This window comes from Lissotriton vulgaris, chromosome 11, assembly GCF_964263255.1.
Source record: "Lissotriton vulgaris chromosome 11, aLisVul1.2, whole genome shotgun sequence".
Lineage (NCBI taxonomy): Eukaryota > Metazoa > Chordata > Amphibia > Caudata > Salamandridae > Lissotriton > Lissotriton vulgaris.
This window is the reverse complement of record NC_141699.1, coordinates 700,082,859-700,094,310: the sequence shown is the minus strand read 5'-3', so window position 1 is coordinate 700,094,310 and position 11,452 is coordinate 700,082,859.

Below are 11,452 nucleotides of genomic sequence, written 5' to 3'. Positions count from 1 at the left end.
CAGGCTGCGTGAGTTGTCCATTAAATGTCGGTTTGGCAACATGACCGATGAATTAATTCGTGATCAGCAATGTCGTCATAGGAAGATTCAGGAGAGGCTTTGGGCTGCTAAGGATCCGTCTTTAAAGGATGCCATAGATATGGCCAAAGTTATAGAAGAATCGCAGAAATGCATAAAAGAGCTTGAATGCCGAGATAAGAATTCTACTCAGATTGGTAATGTTGAATCTTATGCCATTGAGGACAGTGGTGATGTGAATGTTGTTTCTAAACGTGTGAACAAAAGTAACAGTGCTGTTAATCTTTCACTTAAATCTAAAGGAAAGGAATGTTGGCGCTGTGATAGTCAATTTCATTTGGGGGACTTCAAGAAGTGTTATGCTATTAAACAAAGTTGTAGAAAGTGCGGACGCAAAGGTCATTACTCTAGAATGTGCAAGCAAAATGATAATTCAGAAAAGGGTAAGCCTAAAGTTAATGTGTTACAGTCCTCCGATACTTCTCAATACGCAAGTAGATTGTTGGTGGTGGAAGAAAGCAGAGATTGTTTTGTTGCTGAAGTTGATGATGATGCTCGTAGGTTAACGAGACCTTCTGTTGAGTTTACTGTGTGTGGACAGAAAGTGTTTTTAATGGTTGACTCAGGGTCTCTGTTCACAATAATTCCTGAGTCCTTGTTCACTAATTTGTGGAAAGGGGTGATCTTATTTGATAAGGAAATTAGTCCTGTGGGCTATCAAGGTAAAACCATTGATATTTTGGGCTACTTGTTTGGGACCATTACGTTTGGAACCAGGAGTGTTGAGGGAAAAGTTTACATTGCTAAGGATGGTCCACCAATTTTGGGGTGGATGCACCAGTTTGATTTGCACATCGTTATCAATCCCAGAGCACCTAATTGTGTTATGGTGATTGATGATGACATGCAAATTGGGGATATTTTGGATAATGCTTCTGGGGTTTTTGAGGACAAGTTGGGTTGTGTTAAAAATTATTTACACAAAATTGTTTTGAAACCCAATGCCACACCAGTGCAACACAAACTTAGAAAGGTTCCATTGTCAATCAGACCGGATCTCAAGGATTTGCTTCATGAATTGTTAAGTAGTGAAGTTATTGAGCCTGTGGAAGCATCCCCATGGATTTCTCCAGTTGTTTTGACACTTAAACCGGATGGCCGGCTTAGATTTTGCATTGATCTCCAGTCAGTTAATCGTGACATAATTGTTGACACTTTTCCTCTGCCTAATATTAATAAACTTTTACAGTCAGTGGGTGGGGGTAGGTTCTTCACGAAGATTGATCTTAGAAGTTTGTGCCATCAGATCAAGTAACATCCTGAGTCTATGCCACTTACTGCGTTCATCACAACAGAAGGTACATTTCAGTTCACGCGTATGCCGTTTGGCTTAGCCTCGGCCGCGAGTGTATTCCAACGCATGATGTCGAATATGTTTGAAGGGTTAGTTGGGGTTTTCTATTTTCAGGACGACATTTTGGTGTCTGGCAAGACTGTTAGTGAACACAATGCGATTTTACGTCAGGTTTTAGGGAGATTGGAAAGCACTGGTTTGACTGTCAACAAAGACAAGTGCACATTTTTGTCTGAGGAGATTGAATACTTGGGGTACACTATTTCTAGTGGTGGTAACTGTCCCAAAAAGAATTTGTTGTATACAATTGAAACTGCTCCTCCCCCTAAAGACAAGGATTAATTCAGGTCTTTTTTGGGCCTGGTTGAATATTATTCGAAGTTTTTTAGATGTTTTGCTGATATCTCTGAGCCTTTAAGAGTCTTGTAGCGGAAAGGAAGTAGGTTTGTTTGGGAACAGGCACAACGTGATTCCTTTGGTCGTATTAAGAATGAGTTTTGAAATGCAGGGATTTTATTTCCTTTTGATCCTGCATGTAAGTCCTATATCACAGTGGTGCTACACTTACGGGGATTGGCGTGGTTTTCTCTCAGTTGTAATGTGGTGTTGAAAAGATTATTGCATTCGCGTCTAGGACTCTCACACAGGCCAAAAGGAATTACTTGGTAATTGAGCGGGAAGCGCTTGCTGCAGTTTGGGGTGTGGAACATTTCAGGGTGTATCTGTGGGGAGTGAAATTTGTGCTAAGAACAGATCACAAGCCATCAATGAAAATCTTATCTGCGGGTGGTGCAGGAAAGGGGTCTACACGTCTGGCTAGGTTTGCAGCTAGACTGCAAGAATATCTTTATGATATTGTGTTCATTCAGGGTTGGCGCAATGTACAAGCTGACTGTTTATCTCGTATGTCTGTTGAATGGGAGTGTATTGACAAAAATCTTGTGGATAGCTTATATAATGAGGAAGCTGTTGCGGTGGTAGATGATGTTTGTGAGTGTTCCCTGGGTGTGTTCTCCAGAGCTCAATGGATGAGTGAGATGGAATTCGATTTTACGTTATAGGAGGTTATTTCTTTGATAAAAAAGGGGCTCCTTGTGAGAGTATGGTATCTATTTCACTTAGACCTTTTTAGGTCTCGCTGGAGTAGCATCCGAAGGATGCGTCCAGCTAGAGACGTATAGCCGTCTGTCTCGGGGGAATTAGGGACAGGAGGGTGGCACGCACTTCTGCTGCTGGATTTGCCTGCTTGAACGCGCACATCGTCTCCGTCCACATTCTCAGCAACATGCGTGCGCATACACACGCAGACAGACACTCGCTTGCTCACACCCCCCCTCCACCCCCCCACAGTCATCGGCCTCTTTTAAACACACACACATGCATACACACACGCATACACACAGACTCCAAGACACATACACACACTCACACACATACAGAGCCCCCCGCCGCCGCACGCGCACACAGACATGCCCCCGCAGCTCAGCAAAGGCCCCCACTCACCGGTACTCATCTCCAGCTCTCCATATGAGGGCTCGTTGCAGGCGGCGGCGGTCTCTTCCTTCGGTGTGGGGCTCTCTCACCTCACGGGAGCCCCGCTAGCGCCAGCCGCCCTTCTCCTCCTGCCCACACGTCCCAGTGCTGGGTAGGCTCCCGCCTGGGCTTCCGGTGTGTCTTGACGTCCCGCCCCCGGCCTGCCTGACTTCCGCCCGGGACTGTACGGCGAAATGAAATAATTGCAATAAATATTTATGAGTATAGCCGAGTTGTTAATTGATCGTATTCTGTGGATAGTGTGGAAGTCTGGCCGACTTACACATAAAAATATGAATTATCTGGTGGTACATGACGCAAAAACAGACTCCCAGCGCCTTGAAACAGCCTTAAGCAGCATAAGTGGTATAGAAATACATTTATGTCCTACACTGGTCCGCGATAATTGTTAATGGTTAACTGGCGTCTGATGCATGTGGTGTTGACTCAATCTCATGGGGTGAAATGTACGAACTGACAGCCTTGTAAAACGTGAATGATCATTCTCTCTGCTCCTCTTTCAACCCCTCCCCCACCAACCCCCTACTGAACAAGCTGATTGTGATGCTGATCTTTTTGGTACCTGTGTTTCTATTCTGTTCATTGGAAAATATTAAATAAACCAATTTAAAAATAATGTTATGCCCTCAGTGAGTCCCGACTCTTAAAAATACACCACGTGGTTTGAGGGCACAGGTTGAACTGTACTTAAACTGCAGACCCGGCATGGAAAATGCCGGCGGCTAAAGTCGGGATGGCTGAAGGTGAGCATGTGACACGGCCGGGGTCACAGCTACGAGTTCAGCGTGTTAGAAGCACAACCATAGGCCTGAGGGCAGGAGGAGGGAGCCATGGTCAGTCTCACACAGAGGCGGGGTATCAATCAGCCTGAGGGCAGGAGGAGGGAGCCACGGTCAGTCTCACACAGAGGTGGGGTATCAATCAGCCTAAGGGCAGGAGGAGGGAGCCACGGTCAGTCTCACACAGAGGCGGGGTATCAATCACAGGCACGGGCATGGATCCCTAAAACACATGTACCAGTCTGACAGCGGACCCGGACTTTGCGTCCTCTGTGCCCTTGCATGGTGATCACAAACCCCTACATAGGACCAGTATTGAAAGTGATGCTTCTCGACTCACAAGCCATGCCAGTGACCTTCAGCAGTCCTGGTTTGAACCAACAACACTTCAAATGATAGCACTTTAAATTTCTACTAGCCTATTTGTAGTCATAGGTTACAAAGTACACGCCAAGAAGAACCCAGTATGTTAAAAACCCAGGCGGACGATATGCCACACATAGCATGCCGTCACTCTGCGCACATGTATTGTGTTTCATATGCATAGCGCTTATGCAGCCTTCGGGGCACTCTAACGTGCTGGAAATCAGTTGTTCAGTTATTCAGGTATGCAAATCAGCACATCCACACAGACTCACTCCCATCCATCTATGATTATCGCAACACATACACCTGTGCACGACAAAAACGTACCAGCTACCTGGATAGGTTCGAGCCACAGAACCTGTCAAGTTCTACAACCCTGAACAGCAGCCTGGCTGGATCTCTATGCGGCCCCTCGCACAGTGCCATGGATGTCTAGATCAAATGCAACAAGTATTAGGAGGTTTCAGAGTGATTTACTACTGGGCTATGGGCCTTCTTTATGGAAAGGGCACCTTCTATTTTCAAGCCTTTTCTGTGTTGAGTCTGTGTAGAAACGCTTAGCCACGAACGCAGTTGCACACAAAATGATAGCATAATTGTCCCAACATGATGTCAGAGTAATCGAAGCAAAAAAACAAACCAGAAAATCCATTCAAATGCAAAAAGCCCAAAAGTTACTGGAGCCAGTACTTACAAGGGAAAGCTACACATGTGTAGATATAGCAAAATATGAAAACTGCGAGTAAAAGGTGGCACATAAGAGAACAATATACTTCTACTGTATTAACAGAATCGGGACCGGAGTGGGAACCAAAAGCAACTCTGGCTATAATGTAAGATTCTTTTTCTTTCATGCGGGGGGGGCAGAAAGGCAGAGCCCGATAGGGACCCGTCTCGGCACCTGTTTTAAAGAACTGCCGGTGCTGGCACTGGCAAGACCCGGCCCACTTAAAGCCCTGCAAGGCACAAAACCGAACGTCTTATTTGAATACGGAGGTAAGCGAGCACTTATTGAACTTTGCTGACCCACTGCAGAAAGTTCACACCATGAGCAACATCTGCGCAAGCCACCACTGCCCGGCTTGTATCTGTGCATCAGGAGCTCTGCTTCCACCCATATCAAGGAGCTCCATTGTCGACCTGTCAGTGGTGCTCAATCTTCAAGTCTCTGCCTTATCCACAGAGGCCCTCTTAATGTGGGTGCTATTTACCTCCGGGGTAAATGTTCACTCCTTTAACATCCTTAATTCACAGGTGAAGAGTCACTGTCAGGCAGATGCTCTGTTACTCCCTTGAGAGCTCAATCTTGCAATTCTCTATCTATCCGGAATATTTCCTGCCCTTCTCAATTCAAGAAAAACCTCAAGACTTTACTCTCTCACTAGTGCTGCTCCGGTCTTTCTGCCGTGACAAACCCTCTAGTGCCTGGAATCCCTTGGAGCTATTTCTTGCACTATATACAATGCAATAGGTCTCGCATTTGCGAGAGTTTGAGCTGTTGGCATTGTAAATGACAGTGCCTTTTATTTATGTTTTAAAAAACAAAACTTAAATAAAAGGCATTGTCATTTACAATGCCAATAGCTCAAACTTGTATAAATGCGAGACCTATTGCATTGCAAATGCTTGTTGGAAGTTGCTTGACGAATTGTCTTTATCTGGTTCTGATGTAATCATGAGGGGTGACCGGTTTGTACCACCTTGTGGATTAAGGTTGCACATTTTAAATGTGGCTCATGAGGGCCACTTAGGGCAAGCTATGGCTATCAGAAGAATTAAACAGGAGTTTTGGTGGCCAGGTATGAATGAACAGATTGGAGGTTGGGAACAGGCTTGTATTCCTTGTAAGGAAAGTGAGAAAAGGTTAAAAATTGGTGCAACATTTGCTTAGATTTCTTTGTCTGGTTTGTCGGCTGATATGCGTCATGCTGCTGTGGTGGTGGATGTTCCTTCTAGATGGTTATGTGTTGAGTTCATGAAGGATATAACCACAATTTCTTCCATTAATGTTCTTGAGGGGCTTTTTCTACATGAGGGAGTTCCTCATGTGATCTTGACGGACAATGGTACTCAGGTAACTTCCAATGACGAAGTGTTTTTTTTTTTTAAAGTGGGGGTTGAGACATTCGTGCACTTCACTGTACAATCCTATGGGCAATGGGATTGTTGAAAGGTGAAATAGACTTCTTAAGGGTACTATCCAACTTGCTGTGGCTAATGGGTTATCACCAAGGAGGGTCATGGTAGATATGATTTGGTCTTATCGTACTACGGTTCATAGTGTCACTTCTATGTCTCCTTTTCATCTCATGCGAGGACGGCTTCCAGGCTCAAGATTAGTACCCGGTTGGTTGAAAGATTGGGTGTATTCTGGCAGCGTGAGTGTTCCTGATGTGGTTGGGGACAAGATTGAAGTTGGTGATTGGGTCAAAGTAAAGTCTGGCTGAGTCAAAGCTGGTTTGAACAAATTTAGAGGTCCTTATCATGTGGCCAATGTTGAGAAGTTTTTTGTGGTCTTGGAAGGTGGTGAGAAATGGAATCTAAGGAGAGTGGCCTTGTATCAAAAGGTTGGTGTGTGTGTGTGTTAAGCGAGTTTGTGAGGATGATGAAGGTTCAGGTGGTGCTATGTTTATTCTTGATTCTTCTTCTAATTCTTTTAATGATTGTTCTTCTAATGGTGGTAACCAGCAGTCCAATGAGGTTTTGTCTCAATTGCCTCAGTGTTCAGGTACTGGGAATGAGAGTGGGGTCAATACTGAACCTGAATGTAGATTGCGCAGACCTCCTTCTTATCTTAAGGATTATATTACTCATTAAGGTTGTTTCTTTGGTTGCTTGTCCTTATTTGTTTTTGTTTTTATGCTTATTTTCTTTTGTTCTCTAGGGAAGATATGTTATGATGTGTGCCTGTGAGTATGTATGTCTCGTGGGTGCATGTTTGTTCTACTATGGAATGTGTTTTATAGAATGTCAGGCAAGACGACACTCTACAGTGGCAGTTGCACTGGACTGTCGAGGTGGTCGGATACCAGGTTGTGTACTACAATTAAACTTACTGGAATCATACTCTGCGTTGGTGTTTATTCAAGAAACCATCTCAACACAGGGCAAATACAAAAAATGTTTGTACCTACTTCAAAGTTAACAACCTAATAACTTTAATGATACTAATTGTGTGACTCATGCAAACTAATCAACAAAATGCACTTAGACACTATATACGTGGAAAACGAACTGCTATGTTGCAAAAATCTAATTGGTTAATAAAATGTGATATGAAGCAACATAGAGTGTGATTAAGAATAAATTGCATGTATTTCTGTGTTTGTAGTAGATTTATATTGTGGCATAGAATGCGGATGGTTAGTAAAATCGCTTTAAATTCTTGCATTTGCTAGGTAACACCTAACACGAATAATTAGAATGGTGGGTGGTAAACAGAAGGGCTTAAGTTCTATATAAAATTTTTCTTATGTTTACTTTTGTGCTAGTTCCCATGAGGGCCTGGAAGGCCTCGTCTGAAATTGTCTGATATTATATGCGACTGCGCACGGAAAAATCAAAGATGGCCCCCGGCATGGGTAGAGCGGATGTTCAGTCACAAGTGTATGGCCTATGTCTGGAGTGAGAGATGTCAAGGCCAGCCTGGCCTGTTACAGGAGTTTTGCCAAAGAGACTAAGCCCGAGAATGGATGAGCAATGAAACTTGGATGCAGAGAAAATGTTGCAAATGTTAACCAAGAACCAATGTGAACATTTTATGAAGTCATGAAAACCTCTGGGATGAGTCAGGACTTTACAAAACTGGTTTGAGCTAGGAGGACAATGGGGTGATCACCCCTCCAATGGGCCAATCAGGAGTGAATGTAGACCCTAAAACACAATGGGCCAATCAGGAGTGAATGTAGACCCTAAAATGTTTCAAATGTGGGTGTAGAAAGTTAGTGAAAGGGTACAAGAGAGCCTGTGCTTATACAGCTGCTTTTTTCACACCTTTGCTCAGCACGACATGCTGTCTGTTGAGATGATTTTCCATTGATGCAAGAGAATCTGAAAAAATGTTGAACTTTAAAATTCTGATGGGGATAAGGAACGAGACCGTCGCGGGAATTCTATTTATGGAGGGATACGTCCGAGGAGGTTAGAGGGACAGACAGACAGCTTGGGAACCTATCCTGTGATCTGTGGTCCATGTTCTGAGGAACCATTTCCATCATCACCCTATGGCCAAGGGGTAATGAGTATTTTCCATTTTCCTTACTTTTCTTGTTCAAAATTAATTAAATAATGCTCTATTGAATTAATAAACGTATGCAATTTAATTTTTCTCTTTAAAATGAATTAAGATAAAGTCTTTTGGAAATATAGACTTGAGTTTGTGGTTATTAAAGTAAAGTCATGTCAAATAAATGTTAAAGGTTTTAAAACATGATTGAGCTGGACTTAATCGCCATCAGCTGATTCCTACTAGTTGGTCCATCGACCAAATAGCAGAGTACCTTGATGATTTGGAAATGTTAACTATTAAAGCAAAATGTTTATAATGTATATGATTCATGTGTAGGATAACTAGGTACCCCGCATGTCTTGCAGCTCGTCTACTTATCAATGAATCAGGAATAGTGTGACTGTATGTTTGCGGTGTTATGGGCCCCACCAATGAATAAATGGAGAGAGTTTTTCCTGGATTAGTGACACAGAGAAGGTTTTATGTTAGACCCGCTGCATCAGATTACTTGGTAGTAGAGTTATGGTTTCTATAGGTCAGTTTGGAGATTATTGGTTATTATTGTTTTATGTTTAACACTAAATGTTGAGTTTGTATTATGTTACATGTAGTCTGAATTTATGAAGCTTCCGGGAAGTAGGAAGTGGAAATATGTGACAAGAGTAGTCACATGGAATTGTGCATTGTCTGATTTCAATAATGGCAATACACAGGATTGTGTTATGATAGGGAATTCATGTATGCATTGAGTTGAATGAGATAGCAACAGGTATTCTTGTGAAACTTTGGCCTTAATTCTCTTGAGTAGTATGTCCACGTGTGCTTTATCGCCAAAGAAACTGGTTTGCCTCTTGCTTGTTAGAAGGGTAAGGGAGAAGGAAGGGCTACTTTATCAGCAAAATGAAAAATTCTGTAGTAGGGTAGAGGGAAGTGCTGTCTACTGGTAAAACGGAATTTGGGTAAGTTTGAATAAACTATCTCTTTTTGGTTTAGCGAAGCAGGCAATGGAAACGTGTTTTATGATGTAACTAACTGATTTATGTTAAAGAAAGTCGTGGAACGACTGACAAAGCATCGTTAGCTTTCCCTTTGAAAGAAAAAGAACCCGTCTGTAAAAAACAAATTACCTCTGACATCATAAATTCAACAAATGTGTCTTGTCCCAAACGGTTTTTTAAAAACGTTGGGATGTATACATCTATATTTTTTTTCATTTTTCTTATTCACTTTGCAAAGCAACTATACCCGTCAGGCAAGTTATACCCAATTTTTTCAATATAAACAGTTGAACATTGGGACCACTCTTTGTTTCAAAACGACAGTGTGTCCAACAATTATGTACAATGAAAAACTCAAATAAATAGAGTTATATACATTCAAAAACAGTGTGACAAACACATACAAATTATTCAAAGGTACATATACACAAAAAGGGAAAGTCCTATTAACTTGTAAACCTAGGCCAGGGCAGGTTGCTATATTCTACTGTCCTCAAGCTTTTTACTGCTTGTCTCGCCAAAAGAGAGGTCAAAAGAGGTTCTCTCTCAGAGCACGAAACAAAGACCCTAAATAAGTGGCTGGTTTAGTCCAATTATGGACCTAATTTCAATTCGGCTCAGCTGGAAAACTCTCAAAAAAGGGGCCCAACGTTTCGACCTTCTGTTTGGCACTTCTTTGGGTGAAGGTCTTCGTCAGGGAAGGTGGATTTTCAAAACAGGACTCGTGTACCTTACTACTTTGTGTGGGACCACATGGAGGCCAATTGAGAAGTCTTTGGGTTTCTTGACTGTGACGTGGACTTGTTTTCCTCGTATTTCTATCCGGCCCGTTTTTTGGCTTGGGCAGAGCCGCGTTCACCCTCCGGTCTCTTCGGGTAATCGTCAGTGTGGCACTGTAAACTGAAGAGCGTTCCGTACTTCCTTCGCTTCTCCCGTCTCGCCTGCATTTCTCCGGGAAAAAGAACCTGTGGCAGTAGAATGTCAGATGAGAGAAATTCCGGGACGAGGTTATGTACATGTTCCATGGACCAGAAAAGATGTATTGTTATTTACAAATGATTTCCCTAGGTTAAGAGAAAAGCCTATAGATTGGTACAGACAAGTAGAAAGGTTTGTAAAGGTTTCAAAGGTTTTGTGGGAAGATTTGGATGGATTATTTGACATTGTTGTACCTGCTGATTTATGGATGGAATGTAAAATTACAGTTGATTGGCCAAAGGAAGAATACCCTAGAGATGCAAAAACAGGAGCTCCAGGTCCAGAAGTAATGAGAAAATATGAACAGGTCTTAACATTTTTCAAAAATAAAATTCCTCCAAAAGAAGCAGATTGGGTAAAAATAGATAGAACAACTCAAGAAGCTGAATAATCAGTACAGGCTTATTATGAAAGGTTACTTTTAGTTTTCAAACAGTATAGTTGGTATGAGACTTTAAGTGAAAAAGATATGAGTCATTTTGTATATAGATTTGTGTTTGGGCTGAGACCTGAGATAAGTGAAATGATTAAACAGCATATTTTATGTTGGCAGTCTAGTACGGTAGATGAGGTATTAAGATATGCAAAATATTGTAGTGATGACATTGAAGCTATTTGGAAATTGTTGCCGGTTGAATCCACGAAGCCTTTAGCTGCTTATAAGACTTTCAATTAAATTGATCCAATTCAAGAACGCCCAAACAGCGAATAATAAGGGACAAGAAAAGATGCGCGTTCTCGTGCTGGGCCATTAAGATTTGGCCGAAAACTATTCAATTAAATCTGTAAGACTTTCTCGAATACGGGTGCCACCACCTGATATCAGGGGTCAACTTCTGTATATTTGTATAGTCCTGAAGATGGTCTCTGTATTGAAACGATAGAGACCGAAACGTCGACCCACACTTTTTCTTTCACCATTCGTTTGTATTTCAAGTTAACAAAGAAGAAAAGCGTTACATAATGTTACAGTGAAGGTGTCTTTATTGTGTATTGTTTCTTTTCTTGTCACATTGTTTATATACACCCTAGTACCCTCTTTAAAATACAACTATAAAGTAATCTTTTTATATACACCGGTTTCTGTGCTTTCTTACTTCCTTTATGCTTTTTTCTTGATGCAATGTTTAGTGCTTTATTTAAATCAAAAAGTCACTGCAAATTTACATGGTGATAT